This window comes from Manduca sexta, chromosome 10, assembly GCF_014839805.1.
Source record: "Manduca sexta isolate Smith_Timp_Sample1 chromosome 10, JHU_Msex_v1.0, whole genome shotgun sequence".
Lineage (NCBI taxonomy): Eukaryota > Metazoa > Arthropoda > Insecta > Lepidoptera > Sphingidae > Manduca > Manduca sexta.
The window spans coordinates 12,422,159-12,440,438 of NC_051124.1; the positions used below are offsets into that span (position 1 = coordinate 12,422,159).

At 35.2% G+C, this 18,280-nt stretch overlaps 1 protein-coding gene across 4 annotated transcripts in view; it reads left to right on the top strand.

Moving 5' to 3' along the window:
- LOC115452261 (Ig-like and fibronectin type-III domain-containing protein 1) overlaps positions 1 to 18,280 on the top strand; it is a 171,467-nt gene that overhangs the window by 44,692 nt on the left and 108,495 nt on the right. The window lies entirely within an intron of this gene.

An 18,280-nucleotide genomic window follows, 5' to 3' on the forward strand; every position in this document is an offset into this window, starting at 1 on the left:
AGTCTACCAATCCGCACTAGGCCAGCGTGGTGGTCTAAGGCCTAATCCCTCTCAGTAGCAGAGCAGGCCCGTGCAGCAGTGGGACAGTATATAATACAGGATTGTAATTATTATTATATATTAATATTATATCTAAATGTGACAATGCCCTGCTACGCCATATTATGCATTACATGTTGACTTTTCTATTTCATTGTTTAACATTATTCCATCCTAAATAGGAAGCTAATCAAAAGCTATTAAGGCGATACCTCAAGGTCCATTTTCATACATTTTGTTTCACCTTTAATCTGGGTAACTAAACAAGTATTGGCAAGTAAAGAATTTAAATTCACGTCTAGTTAGTGATTAGTTCTCGCAGTTGAAAGAAAAACGTAAAAATAATTAATAATCATGGATATTTGATTAAAGGTGAAACAAAATGTATGAAAATGGACCTTGAGGTATCGCCTTAAGTCTCCAGTCTGAATTACTATCAAGAAATCATTCATTTGTTTATCGGCTCGAATGATCGCGTTTAATTAAGTCCCGGACAACATCGTAAATTTGAGCCATTTTGCGGCATATTTAGGCGTCAGTTCGGTTTACAGCGGGAATTTGTTGGAAATGAATGACAATCATGATTTACATGGATAGGTGATTGTAAATTATATTGTACAGTCAGACACGAAAGTAGCTGAACAAATTCACATTTTTTACACCCCTACACATTAACTTTAATCGAAATTATTTTTTTCAAATAAAAAAGGCAACCAGGCCCAAATTCCAGACTCCAGGATGATACTGAGTAAAAAAACCCAATATCACTTCAATCGACTCAAGAATCAAACCCGAGCCCATTGTAATCGTATCGTAATACGGGCAGGTTTATTTTTCTAAAAATATATATTTAGAAAAATTCTTAAAAACCTTTTGCCCGACCTGGGATTCGAATCTAGATTATTTCAGTCTACAGTCCATCTCTTTTCATTAAAACATACTAGCTAAGTCATATAATAGTCAGTAACTACACCAATTCATACAAATGAGGATAAATAATGCCTGTCTTAAGATCAATCAATCTTGCTAATGCTGGGGCCACACTAAGGTCAATGTCGACGCTCATTACCGCAATGAAGGCGTAAATATACAATGTTATATAAAAAATAATAATACCAGTGGTTTATTTTATGTTGGCCACTGTTGTGCGGTTTTCCTAGGGCCCTAGGTCCTAGGCGCTATGTCGTACTTCTTTTACAATATTCATAGGTTCTTAAAATTGAAAAATAGTTTTCATACACTATCAAATCTGCGCCGATACCGTACTGAATCATAGTTTCGAATTCCTTCTGATATTTTGTATAATTTAATACATCGTCTAACCAGCTAGCAAGTTAAAAGTCTAAACTTTTTGCTTTTAACTAACTATTTCTGTATATCCTCGAAATTCTTATGGGGAATTTTAAGCTAAGTTTCCTCACGATACTTTACTTCAACGTTAAAGCGAACAATAATTAAAAAGAAAGAAAAAAATTATTAATAACTAGTTAGGTGATAAAACAAGTTATAACTACTACTAATGCTGAGGTAGGCACAAAAAAGGGGAACAAAATCCAATTTTAGTTAAATAGGAACGTTAACCTAGAAACGAATAAATCAACAAAAGTGTGCATACATATATGCGCCTCTATCTTTGCGTGTGTGTCTTTGTATGTATGTGTGTTGTGTGTGTGTATGTGTGTGTTATTAAACAATACCCATGTAACTTGAAAAATTCAAATGTTATACTAAAAATACTGCGATATGTTATAGCTACTCTCTATATTAATAGCATTGGACGTTAGTATGGCCCCAGCTATAGAAATGACTCAGTACTACCAAACAATAGTTTATTAAGCTTAGTAGTACAACACTGAACCACACTGTCTGTTGCATTAGACAAACTTGCAGCTGGGTAGTCAAGTACTAATAGTTCTGAAGTTGTATTCAAACTGCTCAAACACTAAATACTAATTCAACATGTACCCATTCGTTGATTTCAAACGACGTCTAATAGTTATTGTATAACAAATAGAATTTGAAATTTTATTTTACTAACTTTTACGATGGTATTTTAAATATCGTGGTACCTACTGCTTTTCAAAGTATCAAAATGGAACGAGATGCTGTTTGCCCTAGAATAAATACATTTTGATATTAAACAATTAATATTATTATAAGTATTTTAAAGACAATTTGCATATTGAATATTGTATATTGACGCTCAAAAAGAATTACAATATTTTTATGTATATTAATAACTTTAAAAGACTGTTTTATAGTTGTTGCGATATAAAACTTAACACATCGAATTAAGGTGCCAATTTTGTTATTTCGCCGTAAACCGATCGACGAAAAATGTCCTCGGAATCTCGATTACCCATAAATTTTGCGTGAAGGCTAACTATCGTCCTAAATAGCGAATACACGTTACTACTTGGTTATTTAAATGGTTTGAAGTACGGATAAGTACCTATTACTCATTATCAAAAGCGGTATCTCAAAAAAAAAACAAATTTTATGTCATCAGATAGCTTAAAGAAATACCCATCCAATGAACTAAATAACGGTATCTAGTTTAGAACTTGTTAAAAAATACCTTCAAAGAATTTCTCTGTCTCAGTTTTACATACAAAACTATAAAACTCTATTTACAAAACTTCAATTATCTCGAAATAAGGTTTCCCTGACATACCGCTTTTGCGCTTAGCACGGCAGTACTAAGGATTACTGTTCTTATTCGGACACTTTTGAGAGCGTGGTCATGGATGTCGCGATGGTGATACACGGAAAATTGTTAGCATTGTCAATCTTCTCGGCGATGTTTGCTGATCTGCAGCTCGTTCATATTTGTCGGATAGTAGCGTGCGTGTGTGTGACTCACTCTATCATGGAGGTGTATGTTCCCGTTTTGATCAAAACAGTTCAGTGAATATGAATCTGCTTCTCGTTCTTTTTCCTTTTATTTCGCTTTGGAACACCAGTTTCTATAGTCTTCGTTTCTGGGATATATCTCTAAAGAGATATGTGGAGAGTGGAGGTGTAATTGTTCCATTAGACCATACTAGTACATTTCCTTCCCATTATGTGAGAGATAGGCTATTTTTGTTATGTAATACCTTCTCCTGGCCTATAATCCATACAAATTCAAATCACTCGTTATTATACCCTTTCTAATGCAATCAACGAAAATCAACTTAATTACTGTATTGTTTCGTTTTTAAACTATCATTATTTAAATTCAGTAGGTATCAAGTCATAAATTGAATAATTTACATAATAAAAGATAATTACAGCTTCTCCCCGCTGGCAATGTGGCCGACGCCTAAGCACCGCTACGCACTCTGACGACGCATATTTGGTTGCTTTTATAAAAGAGGAAATTACTTTGTGCACTCTTTTACCTCAGTTTTTCGCGGATATTACAATTTGTGGCCGTGATTCATCAGTAACGCTGTATTGTGAATTTGGCGTGTCACTATTATTCGAATTACTAAACAAAAAGGGACAAGACAGAACTTTAGGTGATAGATCTCAAGTTGCAATTAGATATCTTCAAGTGTGTAAAATTGTGTTTGAAGAACATTGAGGGGCGTATTATTAACGACAAGTTTCGCTCTCAAGGGCGATATTAGCTGAGACGCTGTCAAACGGCATCTTAAGATTTAAAGCTATTTAATAAACCAATAATAACATCAGCTAAAATGACAGTTTAAGTCACATATGTGACGGATTTTGGCAACTGATTTTCGTTAAATAAGCAACTCAGCTGAGAACGAGCTGTTAAATACCACTTTTTTTTATTTTATAGTTCAATATATTAAATGTCTACTTGAGATGTTACTCAAAGCTGAGACTGATTTATTAACACACCCCGACTATATCATGAGACTTATTTAATGTCTCAATATGATGACTGCATCATACTTGGTAATTTCAAGTTCTGAATGATGCTATTATTGTTTATGAGCAGCAGTAGCAAAGGATCTATTGAAGAAAAAAATATACTAACACAATTTAATAAACAAATCAAAAAAAAATACGATGAACATTTTTGTTGATGGTGGATATGTTTAATACTCGCCCGGTTAGCAACATACGTACACAAGGTGTTAAAACCCGCCGTAGTAGCCCACGTAAGCATATCGCGTTCCGGGATCAGCCTGTATATATCTGGTTCCAACAGGCCGGCATTATTGTGTCAACTGCTGCGGTGTAATCATCTCTCGTCAGTCGTCATTCTTTGGGCACTCTACTTACCATCAGGTTCTATGGAGTCACTTTCACATGCCTGTAAAAAAACATCTCAAAAACGACAGAACCAAGTCGTATAGCATAACACAATAGCAATGGTTTAATGCGACGCAATTATTCTATTGTACGACATTAACTGATCAGAGTTTGCGTTGCAAGAGGAAAATGGTTGATTATAATCAACTATCCTTGACTATGATAAATAGCTTGGATTATTCTTGTCTGTTATATGGAGATTGATGTTGAAGTTTAAAACTGTGGTAGACCTTTTTGTTGCATCACGCCTTTGCCCTTAAGGGGTATGTAGAGATGATACGTACATTTCGCCAGCTATTAGGTCCCATGGGATGCGGGCCTATTCCCATTTACCGAGCATTTCCAGAATAATGAGGATATACCCAATTTCCCTTTGCCAGATCCGGGATTTGATCCCAAGACAGCGCGATCGTGTACCGCACACAATATTTCTCGACGTACTTTTTACATCTTACACAAAATTATATGAATGTTGTATATTAAAAGTATTAATTCCAATAGTATAAACATTGTAATAACATTATGTCAGACTAGCTGCTGCTCACGGCTCCGCCCGTGGCGAAAAGATTTTCGGAGAAAAGTCCCGCTTGAATTTTCATAGAATAATATGGAACTTATATTTTAAGTTAGATCTCTATTAATATATTAGTGAAAATTCAACTCCTTGCAGTTGTTTTTGCGTGATCGGTGCACAAACATACAAGTTACTGCAAATATGACTTATCCTATTGCAGAAGCCGACTAACGGAAATGTTGACCGTAAAAATAAATAAATATGCGCATAATGTTTATGTTAAATATATTTTAAAAATTTACATTCGCTATTGTTTATTTATACAATGTGTTAGTAGTTAAGTAATAAGACGATAATTCACTATTATATTAATATATAATAATTTAAAGACAACATTTTTATCAGCCCTATCGATTTGTTTCATAATAGTCAACTTCGATTGGTAGAAGCCTGGCAAAAGATTTTTTATGCTAACCTAATGAGGGTGATGCTCTACATGTTATAAATTTTTATATTTAATTATTATTATTATAAAATCTTTCAATCGCAAAACTACACAACACATCTCAATGGATTAACTGAACAAAGCTTTTATTGCACAAATAGATCAAGGGTCAGCACTCATCGTAACAAATATCCGATATCCGCCACCCGCCGTCAGTGTGACCGCACCGCAATAAATGTTTAATGCACGTAGCGTGTCCGCAATTGAATATGGAAGCAGGCAACACGTGTGCGACACGCTAGTAGCCGAATGGTACACTTTCTTCGGACTTGTAATTATATCCGATGTAAGGGAGGAGCGCCGGCGGATATTGTGGTTTCACTTTCGTTATAGATCTTTTTTTATACGCAGTCGAGATAGGAGATACTCGTTTAGTATATTCGTGTTTTGGTTCAATTTCTATATCGTTATTATTAAAAAGGTAAAAACATTAAATTCAAATACCAAAAAAATGCAGTCCTTATTTAGTACAGATAATGACAACTTCACCTTGAGTAAATAAAATTCTAAACCGAGAAGTATTGAAGTAATATAACGATTTTGTCAAGTAAGTTTGAAACTCAAAACTGAGTATTTTGGTTCGAAAATCAAACATACACATCAATCGCTGTGAACCGTAGTTAAATGACCAACCAGACGTTTGAAAATTCCTACTCATTACACTAATAAACACATTGAAGTATTTACAACCAAGAAAAATTTAACCCAGTTTCGCAATCGCCGTCGCTCGTCACTTGCGCCGGTCCATCAATCAATGTTTATCGGTTAGCAAGTAACGCCGGGTTTGCGCACGCTAGTTACGTAAGGAAAGAATACGTCACGCGCCACTGGACACACGGCCTCGGATTTGGTCGAATTGGGACTTTGATTAAGGATTATTATTTAAATATTTGTCGATGTAACTTCGAATATCCGAAAGTAATTCGGTTTCGGATATTTTTTTTTATTTAAGGAAAAGTTTCTCCCCGTCCTCTATTGCTTTGCCCTATACGATCCACGATTATATACTTTTCTTAATTTTTTCGTGCTTTAACACTTTTCCCACTTCTCATACTATCCGTTGCATTCCTCGGATGGTCAGCGTTCATTACCCAGCGGTTACGTCTCGTAATTTATTCATAGCTGAAACTTTAAAAACTTAGCTAGTGCTAGCACTGACACACCACTGCCTAAAAAGGATAAATACACATGTTTATATGTTTAATCCCCTCTATTCTATCTCATTCCCGTGTCAAAAATAATACTTAGCAAAAATTATGTAAAAGAGAAAACTCAACAGCCCGTACGTAAAGTGTAACATCGTGTTTGGATGATATCCCGATTATTTCAGCCCAGTAACTGTATCGCGTATCGTTAACTTTTATCGCTAAGAATTCATTACAGACAACCGTGTTACTTACAGCTGTTGGCTGGAGCGTTGTCTAAAAATTGAGCATTTATTGAAGATGTTTTGAATATAGCGAAATAAAACTATTTTGCGGTTTTTATTTATAATTATCTCTCAACGTTTCGAAGACTTGTCTGGAAGTGAATGTTACAAGATCTACCTAAATTTTGCAATTATATATTTTTTTTCTAATTTAGCTGGTGACGCTCCGCTTTTCGCTGAATGAGCTCACACCGTCAGCTGGAACCGTCACCAGCAAATTCTAAAAAATGTTGACTTTTCGGATGAGCTACATCTCAGCCCGCCCAGTGAAGGCTGCAATCTTCGAAACATCGCGTCGGGAGAAAATTATAATATAACCGTGATAACATCGATTTAATAAATTTATTTCGATGTCTAACATTCGCGTGAACATAAGAAATCATTATGTTTTAATTATAGTTTTGTGAGAAAATCTTGTAATAAATATTACAATAGTCGCACATTTTTACATTACTGCCTCACGAATAAACGTGGTACATGTTTGTTTTATACATCGTTTTGTCTTCATATGTCGAGTGACGTTTACAAGATTTTGAGTACGTCGTGTCGAGCAATCGTCAAATACTATAACAAAACATCTTCCCACTGTCACCAAATTAGACTAATCTAACTATAATTACAAATGTATCAATTACACAATGGATTTTTAGTAAAAACAGAGAAAACTAGGTTTAAGTAACCCAAATAGACAAATACCCTTAAAATAAGTCACCAACAACTCTCAAAAAATAACAAAGGAAAATATCAACAACCTTTCACCAGACATTTTGTTTGTTTTTTAACTACTCAACGAAGCAATCGTTACTAAAAGCCTGTCTATGATTTATGTGATGGGGAACGTGAAATAGTTTTTATACCGGAACAATAAACTGCCCTTGGGATAAATAAAATATCCGAAAAGCTGCGGATAACAATGGATCATTTCGGAATATTCGGATAATGCACGCCTTTCGAAAATTGTGCGGATATGTTGGAACATTTTAATCTATACTATTATATAAAGCTGAAGAGTTTGTTTGTTTGTTTGTGTGTTTGTTTGAACGCGCTAATCTCAGGAACTATCGGTCCAAACCGAAAAATTCTTTTTGCGTTGGATAGCCCTTTGTTCGTGGAGTGCTATAGGCTATATATCATCACGCTATACCCAATAGGAGCGGAGCAGTAATGGCTAATCTCAGGAATTACCGGTTTGAACTGAAAAAATCTTTTTGTGTTGGATAGCCCTTTGTTCCTGGAGTGCTATAGGCTATATATCATTACGCTATGACGAATAGGAGCGGAGCAATAATGAAACATGTTGCAAAAACGGGGAAAATTATAAGTTTTGACAGCTTCCGTTGCCTGCGCTGCGTAAACGGTTAAAGTTATGCAACAATGATGTATGACGGGATTGTTCCACTTTAAAAGTTCTAAAAATATATTATAAAACAAAGTCCCCCGCAGCATCTGTCTGTCTGAACGTGTTAAACTCAAAAACTACCCAACGTATTAACATGAAATTTGGTATGGAGACAGTTTGAGACCCTGGGAAGAACATAGGCTCCCGGGAAACTACTACTTTTATAACGGAAAACTTTAGCCTGAAAAACTTTATAACGCGGGCGGAGCCGCGGGCAAAAGCTAGTTACATTATACAAGGAGCTAAACTGAGCAAAAATGTAAGGAAATATATTGTTATATTATAATAGGTAACTTTGAGTCGCCATATTAAGTTAAATATCTAGAGGTATATTTCTAAGGAAAATTTAATTTATTGTGCGAAGCAGAATACGAAATTTGACTCCATTACACCTCATAATAAATTCGGCTTTAATATTTTGCTGACCGATAAAAGAAATAGCTAGTCTTTTAAAATCCTATCTTAGCGAAATTGGCTCATATGAAATCTAATTTACGCATAGATAATTAAGATTTCGATATAATGATATAATTCTTAAGATTTCGATTTGAATGAGGTATTTAACTTGCAACTAACCGAATGAACGACTGAATGATTTGCCTATATATTGTAATTCCTCGTCCGCAAGCATCCAATTGATTACACAAAGATATAAACCTCAGTACAGTATACAGGGATGTTGGTCTAATTTCCTACAACCATTGGGAACATAGTTTGCCAATTTCCGTAATCGGCCGATAACATTGGTTTGTGCGTCATTAACCGCTTTCGAGCGCTTCACTGCTTCTGTACATGTCTGAACAGATAGAAGATAACTATTGTATCTATCATTACAGGCATTTAATCGGTCTTGTATTATATACTGCCCCACTGCTGGGCACTGGCCGCCTCTACTGCTGAGAGGAATTAGTTTAGTCTACCACCGTGTTCTAGTTCGAATTGATAGACTGAACAGACCTTCGAATTCTTATTGAGAGTTTCCTAGGTATACAGGTTTCTTAATGATGTTTTCCTTCACCGTTAAAGCAAAGGATAATTTATAAAGATTATCCATATAACTTTAGAATGATCACAGGTGTACCTTTGGATTTTCAACTTGCGGACATTCGTCTCGGCAGTCCGTTCCACTGTCAACCAGGCTATCACCCCTTTTAAGGTCATTAGATATCCCAAAATATCACGTTACTTTTAGCATCAAAAGAATAGATAGGGACGCTTGTAGTTCGCCCATATTACCATCCATCAATCGGTATCGTCGTCCACTGCTGAACGTTGGTCTTGCCAAATAAGCACTAGCCATCCAAGACTTGAGCAGCTCATATTTATTTCATCTTATTTTACGATGGATCGATTCTTGAAAACCAAAAAATTTGCACCCAATTATTCCACGAATAAATACATCAATCTTTTATAAGTCAATCTTAAGTTATATGAACAAAAATCAATATCAAATACTAAGAAACTACAAATATAATTACAACAATGTTCATGTACTCTCGCCCCTGCGGAATAACTAGAAAAACTAATCAAACTTCTTAAGGAAAGTTCTGGCACCGACTCACTAAAAAAACAACCATTATTCCTATCTGAAAAACTAATTATTAACACTAATTTTCCCGACTTCGTCAAGGAGGTAATGGTTTGCACTGAGGATAGATAGTAATAACAACCATACCTCTATTTATAGGGGATAAGAATATCAACGTATACAAGACCTTTATTTCTTGATTGAATAAAAGACTTTAGATTGGTAGTAATGATATCCAGGGCTGGATACCCTAGAGAGGATGCGTCAGTTCGTAGAAAAAAATCGAATCATTTCCGCAACATGCTTAAAGAATATTGTGTTGCGCCGATCACGCTGTAGGTTTGGATTTTCCATTTTAAAAATTACTCAGTTACAGTTAGGTATCAGAAAATTGGCGGTGTGATACCTCCGTGCTTCGGAAAGAAAGTAAAGCCCTTGGTACTGCGTCTGATCTCTTTCCGGTCTTGAACGCCGTCACACCGAACTATGTGAGTGAAGGAACAGAGATTGCATCTGTGTATTGCGCACACACTTGTACACTATAATATCTCCTGCGTACCTGGCTGATCACTGTTGAGATTGGCCGCCGTGGCAAAATTCAGCTAGGAGAGTTTCAGAAATCGATAAGGACATTCGAAATTGTGCCCGAAATTTGAAAATTAAATCCACATTTCCCTATATATGTTACTATTGAATCAAGAAGGCGACAATATATAAAAATTTAAAATTTCGTAATAACTAACTTCATGATTATCAGCAAAAAAGAGTTGAAAACCTGAACCCACACGTTAATACCAGATAAATATTTTAGTGTTTATTTCGAACCTAGTATTTTAACATTTCAAATGCTCTTTCGTTACAAAAATCAAAGGCTTTGAAGCCGTGTTGACTTTGTCGTTCTAAAATATTTATACGTTTAGCCGCATCTATATTACTGACGGATATTTACACCATATTTATACAATCTGTGTGAGTCTGGCTAGTTTTTAAAGTAACAAATGTATATTCATGAATCGGATTTTTACGTTGCATTTTTCACAATCTGTGCCTTGTTTTTTTATACCATAAGGACCTACCTTGAAGAGAGACTTCCAAAACAACTAACGAGATTATCTCGCGTTTACTGTTTGATGTCAATCAAAAACCTAATTACGTTTCCTTATAGCACTACTTAAACATTTTCAGCTAGCAAGAAGTTACTATAACATAAAGTTAGTCAGTTTATCATTTCATTTGTTATTAAGTGCGTAGTATAAGGGATTTTTGACATAGATGTTTGTAAGAAGTAAACACAAAGACCGCTAAACAATTTTACATAAAGGCTCCTTTTATCAGAAAAATACTTAGTGAAACTTTCATAGCACACTATGCCTCTAACAGATCCGCGAACCTAACCTTGCAATCCATAAAGAACTATCATGTTTCTAAATTAGCTACTAACACCTCAATATTGACGTTTCACGACTGATGTGGTTATGTGTCAGTAAACTGATCCATTATCATTAGCAGTGGCTGTTATGACACGGATCACTAGTCTGAGATAATATAATTACCTCGGTTTTAGGACCCGGAACTAAATTGTAATACTCACTTTGTTTCATTGGGAATTTATACAATTACAGAAATTACTGCTGGTGGTAGGATATATTTTATATTCGCCCGGATAGCGACCACTGTACACAAGGTGTTAAAACTCGCCATAGTGCCCCACGTAAGGGTGTCGCGTTTCGGGATCAGCCTGTGTATATACGTTACCAACAGGCCGGCATAATTGTGTCGACTATCTAGGGATAATCATTTCCTATCAATCTACATTGTATTAAACCCCACTGTACTTAACATCAGGTGTAGTTCACTTAGCCGTGAATAAAAAAAAAATCTAATTGTAAACTTTATACCACTGCTTCGGTATAGTTGTATTACGTGCACTGTACCACTGGTCCCGGGTTCAAACTCCGGGTCGGATAAAGTGTTTTTGTTTGGTCAGCCCGGAATCTGGATTTCGTGCCCGATATGGTGATAGGCACGCCCTCTATCACACTATGGGACAGAATAGAAAGTACACTAGTTCCACCACTGCCAACGTCTTCTGGGATATAGGCGTGATGTGTGTTGTATTTATAATATGGGTTGGGAAATAAGTAAATACGCCACATAATGTTAAGTGATCTCAATTCCTGAACACAATACCAAAAGTATATTGGGTTGTCGGTCTTAAGAAAGAAATAAGGGAAGGGCAGTGCTGGTTGAACCTCTTCGCTATAGTTACTTTAGAAGGGATTAACCGCTGTGTTCTGTATTTAGCATACAAATTCTATTTGAAAGACATTGCAATCAATGTTATTTACCTGGACCTTAAATTATTTAAGCCTTCACTTAGAGAGCAACATTAAGACCTGCTCGCCCAAATAAAAAAAAATCAATGCGAATTTTAAAATTCATTGTCCAATATCCAGTATGTCAAATTGTAGGACGATCTCTCCCACCCTTTAGCACTTTATAAAACCCTGAAAATATTAACGAATTAGTTCGTCGAACCACAAATCTCTGCGGGTTCAGAAGAAAAAACAATTGCGAGGGAGACAATAAACCCGGCTGTGTACGAGTGATAAACAACTAGTGTCGTGCCGACACTAAAATTGTTTTGTTTGTTTACGCTAGGGCTGCAACTAATTAGAAACTGGTCGAAGTATAGTTTAGACCATTTATTTCTTTGTAAAAAAGTTCATGTCTATTTCTACCACCAAGGAGTAGTGGGTATTCACTGTTGTGTTTCGGTTTGAAGGACATTGTAGCCAGTGTAATTACTGAATAATACGACTTAACATCTCATGTCTCAGAACGGCGAGAGTGGTGCAATACCAAACAATACTTTGTAAATCGAGGTGTTGGATGGTGTTTCTACTGTTTATGGGCGGTCGTATTGCTTACCATCAGGCGAACGGCAAGCTCGTCTCGTCATTCAAAATAATAAAAAGAAAAAATAACTAATGTCGGTTTTGTTCGTCCTTTCTTTGATAGAGGGCGAACCAATCCACGCCACAGTATTTTTCGAATTGAAAAATTTATTCTATTAGTATAAATCAATTTGCACACAATATTTTAGACAAAAATCCCCGTTTTTTCGTACACTAAATTAATCACTATGATGTATTACACTACATATTTAATTTTACAGAGATAGCAACCCTGCGGTGCTGACGGCGGGGTTGCCAGTTTACGACGCCGCTGCGGATATTGGGAATTTCATTGTCATAACACGACAACACTAGTTTTATTGCGCGTTTTACGATCGATTTGTTGATATTTTGTGGCTTGCTGGAAATACGGTAGGATACGAGGATGACATCTTCAGATTGTATTCGAGATGAGTTTATGATGTATACGAATACTGTATTCGAAAATAGTGATACGTTTTATGAGTGAGAGCCATATGCAGGGTCATTTCAACATTGAAAGAATGAAAAGAAATTTATTTTGCAACAAATACAAGTTACATATACAACAAACAAACGAAACAGACAAAAAAAAAACATTGCTTTACTAAATGAAACAACATATTTATCTTCTTGAAAATAACCTCTACAATAAGTTACTTGAGCCGTAGATGTAAAATAAAAAGCCATCTGCTTTATTGCCTTTTTCTATAACTTATCTCACAAAATGTTTACAATAGTACCATGTACGTAATGCCCCATCATCATCAATTACCACTGTAATCTGATGGTAATGATTATTGTTACGTGTGCGGCGTCCGCTGTCGAAGTCATTGTTCAACTGATGGCAGCTTCCGGCTATCAGTAGATACCATCCGTGAATGTCAAGGGCGAAATGCGCTAAATATTATGAACTTCATTCAGCCGTGGAGGGGTCGGCAGGAAATATAAATTGAGATAATTTTATATAAACACAAAATTTGTGATGAATCACTTGTTGAATAGGATGATTGTCAATTTTTTTTTTTGTCAAGAATTGTCAAGAAAATTTTACTTTTGCGCATCATGCCTTTATTTACAAAGGGGTAGGCAGAGCAAGGCACTCACTTTTCACCGGTATGTCTTTTCCCATAATATATTAGGGGGCAAGTCCCTCGCAATAGCATAACTTAGATTCTAGGCTGAAACTGATCAGAAGAACCCAACAACACTTTACGCGAACCTTGATTGGAATCCGAAACCTCAAAGCGTTGTCGTACCGAGTCAACACAACTGCACCACCAAGGCAGTGACTATATTACGACACAGGTAAACAACGGGTGTAGTTAGTTACCTTAAAAAAAAATCAATAGTACGTATGGTATTCGTCTGTTTTCAAGGTGGTTGCATCACATCGTCTAGAAAGTCCAATCATTTTTCATGTAATAAAAATTTCCTTTGTCAAATTCAGCTTACATGAGCTGCACGCAAAGATGTAGGCCTCGTAGCCTGGAGATCATTTTAATGCTAAGTTCGACTAGCAAGTTCTGGTAGTAGTACCTATATTGCGCAAGAGCTGCCTGTTGCGTTAAGTCGTGACGATATTTAATAATAAACATTTCTTGCACACAATTAAAAATAAAATAGGAACGTAACACAATTAAAAAGAAAACAAAAAGAAGAATATTGATAATAGGTGGCAAAGTTGAGTGCATTGTCCCGAATGTCATGTTTTTTTGTACAAATGGTATCTATGCAGTAAGAAGTTATTTCAATAGTTGCCACATGTAATTCGCCGCAAGTCCTGCAAACTTTAATATATTTTACCAAAATCAGTTTACAGTTATTACTAACCTGTAAAAATGCGAGGATATAGACTTTCTGCAAGTATTCCTACTAATCAAAATCTCGCTAAAGTAATAATACGTTTATTATCAAAAGGTAAATAATATTGACATCACAATTCTGCGAATCTTGAACTAAGCGTAATAAAAAAATAACGGTTTTGTTTGAAGAAAATATACACTTCGAAAGTCTCCAAAGCAATTTCTGACCAGCACTAAAATTAAAACATTTCCGTGTTTCGTATAAACGCGCGATCCCAATATTTATATAACATCGCCGGCTGAGTGACATAACAACGGGTCGCGTATTGCTCTCAACGCGCAATGTATTGTAAACATTATCTCAAAACATTTTCGGCGAAAAGTTGTGTCAATATTTCGGAAAAAATCCGTTGGGCTTTTGAATCTTTGGAATATAAATAATTCATTCGAATTAAAAATTTCATGACTTATATTATTTCCAAGTTAATTACTAACTCAAATATTTTAGAACTAATATAATCAATTTTAATCCTTAAAGATATCTTAAGATATCCAGTTGACTGAAATAGTATCTTCCTTCCTACCGATTTACTATGAAAGACGACTAAGCTATTTTGAGGATAACTTAGAAATACAGTCGCTTATTATCTTTGCACTCATTGTTGTAATATTAACCAAAAGTCACGTAAGAGCGCATTAAAGGGCAAGAGAAAGATAATTGAATACCCAGACTTAGTTTGAGTTAAACATTCTCGTACAGTTCTTACAGTTGGGTAGGAAGACACGTTGTAATCAATTTTCAAAGAAAAAGAATTACATTATTGTAGATTCTAGACTACCAGAAAAGCTGAATCCTATACGAACCGGCATCATACGCATTGTCTAGTTATAAAAATTAAAAAAAACTCTTAATTATATCTCCTAGCCATTGTCAGTTTCAACATTTACTTCGAGGTTTCTATTTTGAAACTGTTATTACAACATAAATCGTACCGCTAAATACTTAACTTAAATATAAGCTAGAAGATGCGATAAACAGACCTCGTCCACATCCTGTATCAATATTTATAAATAAAATATATGAAGACCACAACTTTTAAAATCACAACAAAATTAAAAGTCAACACTTAATCACCAAACATTAATACATTGAGCTGAATACCAATTAAACTATCAATGTATAATGCAGGCTAAACTTGTTTCTAGGGTATATAGTACTATTAATATATACTAATGGATCCCTGAACACCATTACCTGTATACAATAAACAGAAGAATTTTACTTCTTGAGGGATCATTATTATTCAACATTTAAATACATAAAGATAAGTATCAAAGTCCTACCATAAATTAAAACATAACAAGAACAGTGCACCTACAATGTTACATAAAGAAAACGATACGAATGTCCGTGTCGTTTAATTATTCTGACAGTGATTGGTCGAGAGACCACCGCGCGAATCACATGCTAGCCTGTCGACCAATCACTATGAAACGACAACTACTCTCGTGTCGTGTTGATATCACATTCTAAAGCGGACTACCAAGACAAACTTATTTTTAATTCTTAAATTATTTAACTATTCTATAAATAGATAAAACAGTATTCACGAGCCATTTATTGATAAATTAATTCAATATTAACTTAGACACCAAAATAAATCAGTATAATATAATTACGAACATAACCCGTCACAGCAAGATAAGAGAAATTCGTCTTGAAACCCAATAAGTTGGGCGTCGACAAAGTAATTACCTATCGCTTGTAATTTTCAAGTTCCAGGTAGATTAGCGACCCAGTTTCACTGACGAAGGTTTGACGCAACGCTGTCGGATTAAAGCGGTTTGCAACTGATTGCTTGGGTTTTCATTGAGTTTTGAGACTTTTGGATTAAGATTTGTGCTCGCATATCTCTGAGTGGAAATCTGTTTTACTCGTGTCTTTGTTAAAACAATATTTAGTAATAAAAATATTTATTTATTTGCTTACTAAGTTTATATATTTATTTATTTATTTATTATTATTAATTATGTAACACAGACTTATTTGGGGTTAGTAAAACAATACTTATATGTATATTCGTAAGATAATTATGAGGCGTTATCGCCTCATAATAATGCTACCCATGCCCACTACTGCTCTCCTCATATCGGAGCATGCCTCCTGCAGCAATGAGTGTATAATAATTGCTGTTGTTATATTGAACTACGATTATATGTTCCTCCAAGAAATTCATTGGCTACGTAATGCGATATGGCCTTAGATACTGCAACATTACAATTATAACATCACACCTTCTCTTTTCAAGGGTAGGCAGAGGTGCATAGCAGAGGGGACAGAGCTGGTGAAATATGTATGTGTATATTTTGCCAGCAATGTCCCATGAAAAGCTGGCATTACTATTGCTATATTGACTCCAATGCCAGATTCTCATGCTCAACCCAGAATTGAAGCTAGACCTCAACGCGGTAACTTCGCCACTGAATCAGGCCTTACTAATGATTTTTTTTTCATTACGCCTAACACTGGCTTTTTATCGTTTACATTTCTAACCCCTAAGGGACCCTAGGAATAGAATATTAGCATTTCATTCTGTTTGCTAATGAGGCCCTATAGAAAATAATTGTTTCCACGTGCCTTCAATAACAATACAAAATTCTAAACATAATTAAGAGCTTAACAATTCCATTGTTTAAACTAAATGAACTCTCAACTTATAATTACTGGGACATTTTATCCACAATTGCGACATTTGAAATATGTAAAAAACAATGGAATTATTTCTTGGCAGGTTTTTAACTGACAAAGCAAATTGAATACAGAAATCTAAAAACCGCTTTTATCCTTTTTATCCTAGATGCACATAAATATCGAGATATATGATAAATATGATATAGGCACCAATATTTATTACTGTGCAAGCACCTTATTTTCAAATAATGTGCTGCAAAACCAATAAGGACCCTCAAGAAATTGCTACTTATGAAATCGAACTCCAAAACTCCGAAACTATCTCTCATAAGCCAACTTACTATACACTATCCTCATAGGAGACTCCCAAATCAATGACCAGCGCTGTTTGATATTTAATAAGGGCTAAAACAAGATTTAAACCCTTCGCCATACTCTTATAATTAACTCACGTTTATGTTTGTATGTGTACAGTCAGCCACAAAAGTAGCTGAACAATTTAAAACATTAAAACGCTTGTATATTTAACTTCAATATCTGTTATCTAAAATAAAGTAAACCTTTGGGGCTTATTTTACTGAAGACAGAACTATTCTCGATACGGACACAAACTTTTAAAGACGATTAAATTTTGTTGAGCTGCTTTTGTGGCTGACTGTACATATAAAGTGTATTTTCCGATGTACCAGAAATGTATACAAATATCGATTTACATAATACATTTTGTATTACGTCGTGTAATCCCCTGGTGTAACAACTACGAATATATTAGTTATAATAAACCTTGTGTAATCCGATGTAATTGTAAAACAAGATAGTTTGAAGGGTTCTTCACCATATCTTGAGGTACAAAGTTTAACGGAAGCCCACTAGCTAAATCAATGACTATTAAAATTAAACAAGGAAAATAAATCATTTCTATAACCTACAACTGAGTTATTGTTCAAAATTTTATTTTTACCCACCAGACCGCAACAGTCAACAATGGCCCCATAAAATTCCGTGCCGAACATAACAATTTGTGTGTGAACAAGGAACAAAGCAATTATGCCATTGATGATCGCCACTTACTGGCATTTGGCCAATATCCGCAGTGTTCAATGCCAGTTCGTTGCAAGACGGTGCGGCTAACATTCTTGGCGGTTTGGTGCAAGTTAAATTGAG